The sequence below is a fragment of the Ambystoma mexicanum genome, chromosome 5p (assembly GCF_040938575.1).
Source record: "Ambystoma mexicanum isolate Mex_15411 chromosome 5p, UKY_AmexF1_1, whole genome shotgun sequence".
NCBI classification, from domain to species: domain Eukaryota; kingdom Metazoa; phylum Chordata; class Amphibia; order Caudata; family Ambystomatidae; genus Ambystoma; species Ambystoma mexicanum.
In genome coordinates, this window is record NC_090930.1 from 742,996,286 (window position 1) to 743,010,211 (window position 13,926).

At 39.4% G+C, this 13,926-nt stretch overlaps 11 non-coding genes across 11 annotated transcripts; 6 read left to right on the top strand and 5 right to left on the bottom strand.

Moving 5' to 3' along the window:
* Positions 1–374: 374 nt before the first annotated feature.
* Positions 375–446, bottom strand: TRNAQ-CUG (transfer RNA glutamine (anticodon CUG)). Its single transcript has one exon. It is a non-coding gene; the product is annotated as a tRNA-Gln (tRNA).
* A 2,365-nt stretch (positions 447–2,811) lies between these two features.
* On the top strand, positions 2,812–2,883 carry TRNAQ-UUG (transfer RNA glutamine (anticodon UUG)). Its single transcript has one exon. It is a non-coding gene; the product is annotated as a tRNA-Gln (tRNA).
* An 898-nt stretch (positions 2,884–3,781) lies between these two features.
* Positions 3,782–3,853, bottom strand: TRNAQ-CUG (transfer RNA glutamine (anticodon CUG)). Its single transcript has one exon. It is a non-coding gene; the product is annotated as a tRNA-Gln (tRNA).
* A 259-nt stretch (positions 3,854–4,112) lies between these two features.
* Positions 4,113–4,184, top strand: TRNAQ-UUG (transfer RNA glutamine (anticodon UUG)). The gene has a single exon. It is a non-coding gene; the product is annotated as a tRNA-Gln (tRNA).
* A 913-nt stretch (positions 4,185–5,097) lies between these two features.
* Positions 5,098–5,169, bottom strand: TRNAQ-CUG (transfer RNA glutamine (anticodon CUG)). The gene has a single exon. It is a non-coding gene; the product is annotated as a tRNA-Gln (tRNA).
* A 2,370-nt stretch (positions 5,170–7,539) lies between these two features.
* Positions 7,540–7,611, top strand: TRNAQ-UUG (transfer RNA glutamine (anticodon UUG)). Its single transcript has one exon. It is a non-coding gene; the product is annotated as a tRNA-Gln (tRNA).
* Positions 7,612–8,518: 907 nt separating this feature from the next.
* TRNAQ-CUG (transfer RNA glutamine (anticodon CUG)) lies at positions 8,519–8,590 on the bottom strand. The gene has a single exon. It is a non-coding gene; the product is annotated as a tRNA-Gln (tRNA).
* Positions 8,591–8,849: 259 nt separating this feature from the next.
* TRNAQ-UUG (transfer RNA glutamine (anticodon UUG)) lies at positions 8,850–8,921 on the top strand. Its single transcript has one exon. It is a non-coding gene; the product is annotated as a tRNA-Gln (tRNA).
* A 3,321-nt stretch (positions 8,922–12,242) lies between these two features.
* TRNAQ-UUG (transfer RNA glutamine (anticodon UUG)) lies at positions 12,243–12,314 on the top strand. The gene has a single exon. It is a non-coding gene; the product is annotated as a tRNA-Gln (tRNA).
* A 907-nt stretch (positions 12,315–13,221) lies between these two features.
* Positions 13,222–13,293, bottom strand: TRNAQ-CUG (transfer RNA glutamine (anticodon CUG)). Its single transcript has one exon. It is a non-coding gene; the product is annotated as a tRNA-Gln (tRNA).
* Positions 13,294–13,552: 259 nt separating this feature from the next.
* Positions 13,553–13,624, top strand: TRNAQ-UUG (transfer RNA glutamine (anticodon UUG)). Its single transcript has one exon. It is a non-coding gene; the product is annotated as a tRNA-Gln (tRNA).
* The last annotated feature ends 302 nt before the right edge of the window (positions 13,625–13,926 follow it).

Genomic DNA, 13,926 nt, shown 5'->3' on the forward strand with positions numbered 1-13,926 from the left:
GGCCTGAGGTGTATAAATACTGTTTGTACCGACCAAGGGCCCATTCGTGAATGTACTTACTTTAGTTGGATCATACCTTTCTTCAAAGAAGACATCCACAATAAACGATAAGGGAAAGGTTCGACTGATGGTAAACTCTTACAGAGATTTGAATGCAAATTATTGGATTCAACCTCCAGGGTGCTACCATTACACCATGGGTCTTTCACACCACAGAAAGTGGTGGGTTTCATTGTGGCTAAAGAGCGTCATCCATGGAAAATCTTTCTTTTTTCAAATGCACCCAGGGAATAATGCTATGAAAGTGGGCGACACAGCAGCGTCATTGCTATTAAAACAAGACACTGAGAGGAAAACAAACACAGTAATTCCCAAGGTCCCACCGAGATTTGAACTCGGATCGCTGGATTCAGAGTCCAGAGTGCTAACCATTACACCATGGAACCTACATACTTAGTGACATGATGAACGTCATTGCAGCAAAAAAAGAGCCTTTTAGAGAATGTATGCAATATTCTTTTATCTTATGCCTCCAGAGGAATAATCCTATCCAAATGAGCTGTAAAGCAAAGAGTTTGCTATTGCGCAACAACCAACTAAACAGTTCCACATTTGCATAATATCCGTGGGCTAGGAATATGAGTTTGTTAAAATGATGCATGAGATCTCGATTCTCATTTCTGTTACAACTCTGTCAGGTTGCACCAGCAAGGGGCCCATGGTGTAATGGTTAGCAAAGAACATTACTGAAGGGCCCCTCGGCCAGCCAGAAAGCCAAAATGGAGAGAACGGGCATGAACTGGTTGTGAATGAGCTTCAAAATGCGTTCACAGGTAATTGAACTGGTGATCTCCTCAGTTTATACACCTGGAACTCCTGTCAATAGCAACAGTCGGCAGCTGGGTTGCCAGACATTTAGTCGAAAAAAATTTGTCGACAGGACAATTGGTCGAAACCAAATGGTCGAATTGCTTTTGTTTTTTATTTTCACTTTTTTTTTTGGGGGGGGGTTTGGGGGGGTCCCCCCAACCCCCTTTTTTTCTAAAAACCCCTTTTTTTCCCTAAACTACAACCTAAAAAAATATATATAAATAAATTAAAAAATCGACCATTTGGCTTTCGACCAAATTACGTCGACCAAATGTCTTTCGACGAAATGTCTTTCGACGAAATGTCCGGACAGCGGCAGCTGGTCTGTGTCAGTAATGGCAATTTGATTTTGCCATTTTCACAACTCCCTAATAAATGAACAAAATGTTCCATTTGTAGGCACAGTTACATGCTATGGTATGTATACCATGCTTAATAACCACCATAGGAGGCTCAGAGCACCATCCGCATTCTTACGTACAAAACATGTAAGGAAATAATCAGATCTTTTGCTCTGCAGGAGTCAGGCTTCTTTAAAGCCTGACAAAGTGGCAGAGTGCCATTGTAAACTGAGGCATGATGAAACCATGCCCAAGAACCCAGGCAGGTTAAACCCTTCCACTCATGCCCCTAGGCCCCGAATGGCCACGAACGGCCAGGTTCTATAGACAGGGCAGCTGGCATGGATTATGGACACTTTTAACATAGGGTGGTTTTTCAACCTTATCTCCTCTGGGAGCAAAGCGCTGGACAGGGTTTCCTGTACGTTTTTGAGGTTCGCAGGGATCTATGTGTGGATCTTTCTTGGTGTGAAAAGCATGACACCTTTTGGGGTGACACCAGGCTCTTCTGGGAGTTAATTTACATAATCTCTACTTTCTATTTTATGTGACATGGGCTGCAGTTACATTGTTCTGTTAATAGAGGGCAACACACAGGTCATAGTTCCAAACAGGGGTGCACGGTCTGCTTGCTAGCTTACATTTACAGTTCTATTTGGGATTCACCGCCTTTTCATAAACTGAGTACTCTTCCGGAGTATTTCTAACTTATGTAGGTGTTTTGGGGGTGTTAGGTGCCTTTGTATGACTGCTGCAAACCACTTGATATTAGACATTGATTGGAAACGACATAAAAAATCCTGACACATATTGTAAGCGGACATAAAATGACCTATATTAGCTAATATAAGTAAACAGACATCACTCCCCCCTCCCCACAAAAAGGGATGTATGCGTACACAAAAAATAAAAATGAAAAACAAGCAACTACTGCAGTTAAAATCTAAAAATGTAAATTCAGTTACATGATCATGACTCGGAAGGGGAAGTTAAAAAGTAAAAAAACACACGGTAGGAGAGAGGTTAGCTTTACATGCCATGAGGGAGGAAGAGGTCTTCCAAGCACTGTTGTGTATGTTGGTCAATCCCTCTGAAACGCAAAAGGGATGTGCACATAGAAATCAAAGCAGAGTCATCCAGAGAGACTATTTAATTCTTTTTTTTTCAAATTCTCAAAAGGAAGCTGCTATCAAATTGAACTATTCATCACAGCCACTGCTAGGAAATCTATGTGCATAAAATGACAATACACCCAAAGGAAAACAAAATATAGCTATAACATGTCAGATTACTAAATTCAGAGTCCAGCCTACTAACCATTAGACCATGGAACCTAAATACTTCCGCAAATGCTGAACTTCATTATGCCAAAACAGAGGCAGTCAGAAACAATATTTAATATTGCTTAATCATATGCCTCAAGAGGAAGAATTTGATCTACATGCTCTATAAAGCATAGAGATTGCTATAGCACAACGTCAATCGACAACATCGCTGTGTTTGTATGATATCAGTCAATTGGGACTATGAATCTGTAAAAATTGTAAATGTGCTCTATATTGCCATTTCTGATTCAACGCTCTCAGGTGCATCTTGCAAGGGATCCATGGTGTAATGGTTAGCACTTTGGACTTTGAATCCAACAATCCGAGTTCAAGTCTCGGTGGAACCGTTATCTTGCTCTTACACTCCATTTTCTAATTTCTCAAATTACAATTCAACAGAGTTAATATTCAGAAGTTCAGTCGACTCAGGTACCCGTTTTCACACTCTCTCTCTCTCTCTCTCTCTGCACGACATTACATTTAAATGCACTTTGGTGCCTGATACCAATACAGTGATGCAACTACATATCGTTAATGTACAATCCCTAAGGTCAATCAGAGTGGGCACCCAGATATCTCTCAGAAACATTTTCCACAGATGAATAATGTCCAACCTTAACTCTATGAAAAGAAAAATGTACACACTATGTGCAGTAGATTCTCTGCTCACTGGAACATGCAGAAACAACATTGATGTGAAAAGATTGGAAAAAGCCCTATTTTATATACAATTATTTTGGTGAATCATATTCACTTTCACAATCATTCCTATGTTTCAAGCAATTTGATGGTCTTATTAAATGTGTAAAAAATGTAATTCTTTGAGTTGACAAACTGTATGGAGAGCAAACTTTTTATAACTTACAAGAGTTATGAGTTCTAGAAAGTAGTGCATTTACTGATCAAGTGCCCTTGTTTAAATGTACTTACTTTATTTGGATCACACCTTTCTCGAAAGAAGAAATAAACTCTAAATTATCAGGAAACAATTCAACTGATTTTAGGGGCCTCCTGGGCTTTCAATGCAAATCGCTGAGATCAAAAGCCAGTTTAATAGCCATTATACCTTGGAGCTTTGGAGATATGAGAGTGGGCAGTTTCTTTGTGGCAAAAGAGAGTCATCCCCAGAAACTATTAATATTCTTTGGTCAAAGAAGACTGCCATCAAAGTGGGCTGTAAAGCAAAGCTATTGCTGTTATATCTATCTGCAAATGAAAGGCAACTCTAAAAGAGAAGCAGCCCCAAGGTCCCACCGAGACTTGAAATCGGATCGCTGGATTCAGAGTCCAGAGTGCTAACCATTACACCATGGAACCCACATATTCAGTAACATGATGCACTTCATTCTGGAAAAACAGAGCACATCAGAGAAAATATGTAATATTCCTATATCATTAGACTCCAGAGGAAGAATTTGATCCAAATGAGACATGAAGCCAATACTTTGCGATTGCACAGCATCCAACAGCAACAGTGCTGCTTCGATATAATATCAGTAAACGGTTACTATAGGTCAGTAAAAATCTTGAATGTGCCCTATATTCTCATTGCCCTTATGAAGCTCTGCTCAACAAGGGTTCCATGGTGTAATGGTTAGCACTTTGGACTTTGAATCCAGCGATCCGAGTTCAAGTCTCGGTGGAACCTCTCTCTTGCTCTAGCACACTTTGTCTCCTTGTTGTCTTAAATTATAGGCCAAAGATAGTAATATTCATAAGGTTAGTGGTGTAGGGTATTCATTTTCGCTCTCACTCTCTGGCATAACTTTTCATAAAAATCCACTTTTGTGCCTAGCACCTTAACCTTTATGCATTTTTTTTAAATGTATGAACAGTGAGGTCATTCTGAGTCGATGGGCAGATCTGCATCGGAAACATACATAAAAGATTTGAAATTTTCAAACTTAACTCAATGTTAAGAAACATGCTCAATCTGTGACCCAATGGATTCTCTTTTTACTTGAAGATGCAGCAACAACATTAATAATACCATTTTGGGAAAAGCAGCTCTATTGTATCGCCATTCTCTTTCAAAATTGTTAAAGGGTTAATCCTATGAAAAGCGACCACATTCAGAATCAATGATATTAATCAAGCGTCTTAACAGTCTTTACATGTTTGTAAAATGAAGGTATCAGTTTGAGATGAAAAATAGAACGAAGAACACACTTTTCTTAATTCACAAAAGGCCTGAGGTGTATAAATACTGTTTGTACCGACCAAGGGCCCATTCGTGAATGTACTTACTTTAGTTGGATCATACCTTTCTTCAAAGAAGACATCCACAATAAACGATAAGGGAAAGGTTCGATTGATGGTAAACTCTTACAGAGATTTGAATGCAAATTATTGGATTCAACCTCCAGGGTGCTACCATTACACCATGGGTCTTTCACACCACAGAAAGTGGTGGGTTTCATTGTGGCTAAAGAGCGTCATCCATGGAAAATCTTTCTTTTTTCAAATGCACCCAGGGAATAATGCTATGAAAGTGGGCGACACAGCAGCGTCATTGCTATTAAAACAAGACACTGAGAGGAAAACAAACACAGTAATTCCCAAGGTCCCACCGAGATTTGAACTCGGATCGCTGGATTCAGAGTCCAGAGTGACAACCATTACACCATGGAACCTACATACTTAGTGACATGATGAACGTCATTGCAGCAAAAAAAGAGCCTTTTAGAGAATGTATGCAATATTCTTTTATCTTATGCCTCCAGAGGAAGAATCCTATCCAAATGAGCTGTAAAGCAAAGAGTTTGCTATTGCGCAACAACCAACTAAACAGTTCCACATTTGCATAATATCCGTGGGCTAGGAATATGAGTTTGTTAAAATGATGCATGAGATCTCGATTCTCATTTCTGTTACAACTCTGTCAGGTTGCACCAGCAAGGGGCCCATGGTGTAATGGTTAGCAAAGAACATTACTGAAGGGCCCCTCGGCCAGCCAGAAAGCCAAAATGGAGAGAACGGGCATGAACTGGTTGTGAATGAGCTTCAAAATGCGTTCACAGGTAATTGAACTGGTGATCTCCTCAGTTTATACACCTGGAACTCCTGTCAATAGCAACAGTCGGCAGCTGGGTTGCCAGACATTTCGTTGAAAAAAATTTGTCGACAGGACAATTGGTCGAAACCATTTGGTCGAAAACCAAATGGTCGAATTGCTTTTGTTTTTTATTTTCACTTTTTTTTTTGGGGGGGGGGTTGGGGGGGTCCCCCCAACCCCCTTTTTTTCTAAAACCCCCTTTTTTTCCCTAAACTACAACCTAAAAAATTATATATAAATAAATTAAAAAATCGACCATTTGGCTTTCGACCAAATTACGTCGACCAAATGTCTTTCGACGAAATGTCTTTCGACGAAATGTCCGGTCAGCGGCAGCTGGTCTGTGTCAGTAATGGCAATTTGATTTAGCCATTTTCACAACTCCCTAATAAATGAACAAAATGTTCCATTTGTAGGCACAGTTACATGCTATGGTATGTATACCATGCTTAATAACCACCATAGGAGGCTCAGAGCACCATCCGCATTCTTACGTACAAAACATGTAAGGAAATAATCAGATCTTTTGCTCTGCAGGAGTCAGGCTTCTTTAAAGCCTGACAAAGTGGCAGAGTGCCATTGTAAACTGAGGCATGATGAAACCATGCCCAAGAACCCAGGCAGGTTAAACCCTTCCACTCATGCCCCTAGGCCCCGAACGGCCAGGTTCTATAGACAGGGCAGCTGGCATGGATTATGGACACTTTTAACATAGGGTGGTTTTTCAACCTTATCTCCTCTGGGAGCAAAGCGCTGGACAGGGTTTCCTGTACGTTTTTGAGGTTCGCAGGGATCTATGTGTAGATGTTTCTTGGTGTGAAAAGCATGACACCTTTTGGGGTGACACCAGGCTCTTCTGGGAGTTAATTTGCATAATCTCTACTTTCTATTTTATGTGACATGGGGTGCAGTTACATTGTTCTGTTAATAGAAGGCAACACACAGGTCATAGTTCCAAACAGGGGTGCACGGTCTGCTTGCTAGCTTACATTTACAGTTCTATTTGGGATTCACCGCCTTTTCATAAACTGAGTACTCTTCCGGAGAATTTCTAACTTATGTAGGTGTTTTGGGGGTGTTACGTGCCTTTGTATGACTGCTGCAAACCACTTGATATTAGACATTGATTGGAAACGACATAAAAAATCCTGACACATATTGTAAGCGGACATAAAATGACCTATATTAGCTAATATAAGTAAACAGACATCACTCCCCCCTCCCCACAAAAAGGGATGTATGCGTACACAAAAAATAAAAATGAAAAACAAGCAACTACTGCAGTTAAAATCTAAAAATGTAAATTCAGTTACATGATCATGACTCGGAAGGGGAAGTTAAAAAGTAAAAAAACACACGGTAGGAGAGAGGTTAGCTTTACATGCCATGAGGGAGGAAGAGGTCTTCCAAGCACTGTTGTGTATGTTGGTCAATCCCTCTGAAACGCAAAAGGGATGTGCACATAGAAATCAAAGCAGAGTCATCCAGAGAGACTATTTAATTCTTTTTTTTTCAAATTCTCAAAAGGAAGCTGCTATCAAATTGAACTATTCATCACAGCCACTGCTAGGAAATCTATGTGCATAAAATGACAATACACCCAAAGGAAAACAAAATATAGCTATAACATGTCAGATTACTAAATTCAGAGTCCAGCCTACTAACCATTAGACCATGGGACCTAAATACTTCCGCAAATGCTGAACTTCATTATGCCAAAACAGAGGCAGTCAGAAACAATATTTAATATTGCTTAATCATATGCCTCAAGAGGAAGAATTTGATCTACATGCTCTATAAAGCACAGAGATTGCTATAGCACAACGTCAATCGACAACATCACTGTGTTTGTATGATATCAGTCAATTGGGACTATGAATCTGTAAAAATTGTAAATGTGCTCTATATTGCCATTTCTTATTCAACGCTCTCAGGTGCATCTTGCAAGGGTTCCATGGTGTAATGCTTAGCACTTTGGACTTTGAATCCAACGATCCGAGTTCAAGTCTCGGTGGAACCGTTATCTTGCTCTTACACTCCATTTTCTAATTTCTCAAATTACAATTCAACAGAGTTAATATTCAGAAGTTCAGTCGACTCAGGTAGCCGTTTTCACACTCTCTCTCTCTCTGCACGACATTACATTTAAATGCACTTTGGTGCCTGATACCAATACAGTGATGCAACTACATATCGTTAATGTACAATCCCTAAGGTCAATCAGAGTGGGCACCCAGATATCTCTCAGAAACATTTTCCACAGATGAATAATGTCCAACCTTAACTCTATGAAAAGAAAAATGTACACACTATGTGCAGTAGATTCTCTGCTCACTGGAACATGCAGAAACAACATTGATGTGAAAAGATTGGAAAAAGCCCTATTTTATTAACATTAAAAAATGTTATACAATTATTTTGGTGAATCATATTCACTTTCACAATCATTCCTATGTTTCAAGCAATTTGATGGTCTTATTAAATGTGTAAAAAATGTAATTCTTTGAGTTGACAAACTGTATGGAGAGCAAACTTTTTATAACTTACAAGAGTTATGAGTTCTAGAAAGTAGTGCATTTACTGATCAAGTGCCCTTGTTTAAATGTACTTACTTTATTTGGATCACACCTTTCTCGAAAGAAGAAATAAACTCTAAATTATCAGGAAACAATTCAACTGATTTTAGGGGCCTCCTGGGCTTTCAATGCAAATCGCTGAGATCAAAAGCCAGTTTAATAGCCATTATACCTTGGAGCTTTGGAGATATGAGAGTGGGCAGTTTCTTTGTGGCAAAAGAGAGTCATCCCCGGAAACTATTAATATTCTTTGGTCAAAGAAGACTGCCATCAAAGTGGGCTGTAAAGCAAAGCTATTGCTGTTATATCTATCTGCAAATTAAAGGCAACTCTAAAAGAGAAGCAGCCCCAAGGTCCCACCGAGACTTGAACTCGGATCGCTGGATTCAGAGTCCAGAGTGCTAACCATTACACCATGGAACCCACATATTCAGTAGCATGATGCACTTCATTCTGGAAAAACAGAGCACATCAGAGAAAATATTTAATATTCCTATATCATTAGACTCCAGAGGAAGAATTTGATCCAAATGAGACATGAAGCCAATACTTTGCGATTGCACAGCATCCAACAGCAACAGTGCTGCTTCGATATAATATCAGTAAACGGTTACTATAGGTCAGTAAAAATCTTGACTGTGCCCTATATTCTCATTGCCCTTATGAAGCTCTGCTCAACAAGGGTTCCATGGTGTAATGGTTAGCACTTTGGACTTTGAATCCAGCCATCCGAGTTCAAGTCTTGGTGGAACCTCTCTCTTGCTCTAACACACTTTGTCTCCTTGTTGTCTTAAATTATAGGCCAAAGATAGTAATATTCATAAGGTTAGTGGTGTAGGGTATTCATTTTCGCTCTCACTCTCTGGCATAAATTTTCATAAAAATCCACTTTTGTGCCTAGCACCTTAACCTTTATGCATTTTTTTTAAATGTATGAACAGTGAGGTCATTCTGAGTCGATGGGCAGATCTGCATCGGAAACATACATAAAAGATTTGAAATTTTCAAACTTAACTCAATGTTAAGAAACATGCTCAATCTGTGACCCAATGGATTCTCTTTTTACTTGAAGATGCAGCAACAACATTAATAATACCATTTTGGGAAAAGCAGCTCTATTGTATCGCCATTCTCTTTCAAAATTGTTAAAGGGTTAATCCTATGAAAAGCGACCACATTCAGAATCAATGATATTAATCAAGCGTCTTAACAGTCTTTACATGTTTGTAAAATGAAGGTATCAGTTTGAGATGAAAAATAGAACGAAGAACACACTTTTCTTAATTCACAAAAGGCCTGAGGTGTATAAATACTGTTTGTACCGACCAAGGGCCCATTCGTGAATGTACTTACTTTAGTTGGATCATACCTTTCTTCAAAGAAGACATCCACAATAAACGATAAGGGAAAGGTTCGACTGATGGTAAACTCTTACAGAGATTTGAATGCAAATTATTGGATTCAACCTCCAGGGTGCTACCATTACACCATGGGTCTTTCACACCACAGAAAGTGGTGGGTTTCATTGTGGCTAAAGAGCGTCATCCATGGAAAATCTTTCTTTTTTCAAATGCACCCAGGGAATAATGCTATGAAAGTGGGCGACACAGCAGCGTCATTGCTATTAAAACAAGACACTGAGAGGAAAACAAACACAGTAATTCCCAAGGTCCGGATCGCTGGATTCAGAGTCCAGAGTGCTAACCATTACACCATGGAACCCACATACTTAGTAACATAATGAACGTCATTGCAGCAAAAAAAGAGCCTTTTAGAGAATGTATGCAATATTCTTTTATCTTATGCCTCCAGAGGAAGAATCCTATCCAAATGAGCTGTAAAGCAAAGAGTTTGCTATTGCGCAACAACCAACTAAACAGTTCCACATTTGCATAATATCCGTGGGCTAGGAATATGAGTTTGTTAAAATGATGCATGAGATCTCGATTCACATTTCTGTTACAACTCTGTCAGGTTGCACCAGCAAGGGGCCCATGGTGTAATGGTTAGCAAAGAACATTACTGAAGGGCCCCTCGGCCAGCCAGAAAGCCAAAATGGAGAGAACGGGCATGAACTGGTTGTGAATGAGCTTCAAAATGCATGCACAGGTAATTGAACTGGTGATCTCCTCAGTTTATACACCTGGAACTCCTGTCAATAGCAACAGTCGGCAGCTGGGTTGCCAGACATTTCGTCGAAAAAAATTTGTCGACAGGACAATTGGTCGAAACCATTTGGTCGAAAACCAAATGGTCGAATTGCTTTTGTTTTTTATTTTCACTTTTTTTTTGGGGGGGGCGGTTTGGGGGGGTCCCCCAACCCCCTTTTTCTCTAAAAACCCCTTTTTTTCCCTAAACTACAACCTAAAAAAATATATATAAATAAATTAAAAAATCGACCATTTGGCTTTCGACCAAATTACGTCGACCAAATGTCTTTCGACAAAATGTCTTTCGACGAAATGTCCGGACAGCGGCAGCTGGTCTGTGTCAGTAATGGCAATTTGATTTTGCCATTTTCACAACTCCCTAATAAATGAACAAAATGTTCCATTTGTAGGCACAGTTACATGCTATGGTATGTATACCATGCTTAATAACCACCATAGGAGGCTCAGAGCACCATCCGCATTCTTACGTACAAAACATGTAAGGAAATAATCAGATCTTTTGCTCTGCAGGAGTCAGGCTTCTTTAAAGCCTGACAAAGTGGCAGAGTGCCATTGTAAACTGAGGCATGATGAAACCATGCCCAAGAACCCAGGCAGGTTAAACCCTTCCACTCATGCCCCTAGGCCTATAGACAGGGCAGCTGGCATGGATTATGGACACTTTTAACATAGGGTGGTTTTTCAACCTTATCTCCTCTGGGAGCAAAGCGCTGGACAGGGTTTCCTGTACGTTTTTGAGGTTCGCAGGGATCTATGTGTGGATGTTTCTTGGTGTGAAAAGCATGACACCTTTTGGGGTGACACCAGGCTCTTCTGGGAGTTAATTTACATAATCTCTACTTTCTATTTTATGTGACATGGGCTGCAGTTACATTGTTCTGTTAATAGAGGGCAACACACAGGTCATAGTTCCAAACAGGGGTGCACGGTCTGCTTGCTAGCTTACATTTACAGTTCTATTTGGGATTCACCGCCTTTTCATAAACTGAGTACTCTTCCGGAGTATTTCTAACTTATGTAGGTGTTTTGGGGGTGTTACGTGCCTTTGTATGACTGCTGCAAACCACTTGATATTAGACATTGATTGGAAACGACATAAAAAATCCTGACACATATTGTAAGCAGACATAAAATGACCTATATTAGCTAATATAAGTAAACAGACATCACTCCCCCTCCCCACAAAAAGGGATGTATGCGTACACAAAAAATAAAAATGAAAAACAAGCAACTACTGCAGTTAAAATCTAAAAATGTAAATTCAGTTACATGATCATGACTCGGAAGGGGAAGTTAAAAAGTAAAAAAACACAAGGTAGGAGAGAGGTTAGCTTTACATGCCATGAGGGAGGAAGAGGTCTTCCAAGCACTGTTGTGTATGTTGGTCAATCCCTCTGAAACGCAAAAGGGATGTGCACATAGAAATCAAAGCAGAGTCATCCAGAGAGACTATTTAATTCTTTTTTTTTCAAATTCTCAAAAGGAAGCTGCTATCAAATTGAACTATTCATCACAGCCACTGCTAGGAAATCTATGTGCATAAAATGACAATACACCCAAAGGAAAACAAAATATAGCTATAACATGTCAGATTACTAAATTCAGAGTCCAGCCTACTAACCATTAGACCATGGAACCTAAATACTTCCGCAAATGCTGAACTTCATTATGCCAAAACAGAGGCAGTCAGAAACAATATTTAATATTGCTTAATCATATGCCTCAAGAAGAAGAATTTGATCTACATGCTCTATAAAGCACAGAGATTTCTATAGCACAACGTCAATCGACAACATCGCTGTGTTTGTATGATATCAGTCAATTGGGACTATGAATCTGTAAAAATTGTAAATGTGCTCTATATTGCCATTTCTGATTCAACGCTCTCAGGTGCATCTTGCAAGGGTTCCATGGTGTAATGGTTAGCACTTTGGACTTTGAATCCAACGATCCGAGTTCAAGTCTCGGTGGAACCGTTATCTTGCTCTTACACTCCATTTTCTAATTTCTCAAATTACAATTCAACAGAGTTAATATTCAGAAGTTCAGTCGACTCAGGTAGCCGTTTTCACACTCTCTCTCTCTCTGCACGACATTACATTTAAATGCACTTTGGTGCCTGATACCAATACAGTGATGCAACTACATATCGTTAATGTACAATCCCTAAGGTCAATCAGAGTGGGCACCCAGATATCTCTCAGAAACATTTTCCACAGATGAATAATGTCCAACCTTAACTCTATGAAAAGAAAAATGTACACACTATGTGCAGTAGATTCTCTGCTCACTGGAACATGCAGAAACAACATTGATGTGAAAAGATTGGAAAAAGCCCTATTTTATTAACATTAAAAAATGTTATACAATTATTTTGGTGAATCATATTCACTTTCACAATCATTCCTATGTTTCAAGCAATTTGATGGTCTTATTAAATGTGTAAAAAATGTAATTCTTTGAGTTGACAAACTGTATGGAGAGCAAACTTTTTATAACTTACAAGAGTTATGAGTTCTAGAAAGTAGTGCATTTACTGATCAAGTGCCCTTGTTTAAATGTACTTACTTTATTTGGATCACACCTTTCTCGAAAGAAGAAATAAACTCTAAATTATCAGGAAACAATTCAACTGATTTTAGGGGCCTCCTGGGCTTTCAATGCAAATCGCTGAGATCAAAAGCCAGTTTAATAGCCATTATACCTTGGAGCTTTGGAGATATGAGAGTGGGCAGTTTCTTTGTGGCAAAAGAGAGTCATCCCCAGAAAGTATTAATATTCTTTGGTCAAAGAAGACTGCCATCAACGTGGGCTGTAAAGCATAGCTATTGCTGTTATGTCTATCTGCAAATGAAAGGCAACTCTAAAAGAGAAGCAGCCCCAAGGTCCCACCGAGACTTGAACTCAGATCGCTGGATTCAGAGTCCAGAGTGCTAACCATTACACCATGGAACCCACATATTCAGTAGCATGATGCACTTCATTCAGGAAAAACAGAGCACATCAGAGAAAATATGTAATATTCCTATATCATTAGACTCCAGAGGAAGAATTTGATCCAAATGAGACATGAAGCCAATACTTTGCGATTGCACAGCATCCAACAGCAACAGTGCTGCTTCGATATAATATCAGTAAACGGTTACTATAGGTCAGTAAAAATCTTGACTGTGCCCTATATTCTCATTGCCCTTATGAAGCTCTGCTCAACAAGGGTTCCATGGTGTAATGGTTAGCACTTTGGGCTTTGAATCCAGCGATCCGAGTTCAAGTCTCGGTGGAACCTCTCTCTTGCTCTAACACACTTTGTCTCCTTGTTGTCTTAAATTATAGGCCAAAGATAGTAATATTCATAAGGTTAGTGGTGTAGGGTATTCATTTTCGCTCTCACTCTCTGGCATAACTTTTCATAAAAATCCACTTTTGTGCCTAGCACCTTAACCTTTATGCATTTTTTTTAAATGTATGAACAGTGAGGTCATTCTGAGTCGATGGGCAGATCTGCATCGGAAACCTACATAAAAGATTTGAAATTTTCAAACTTAACTCAATGTTAAGAAACATGCTCAATCTGTGACCCAATGGATT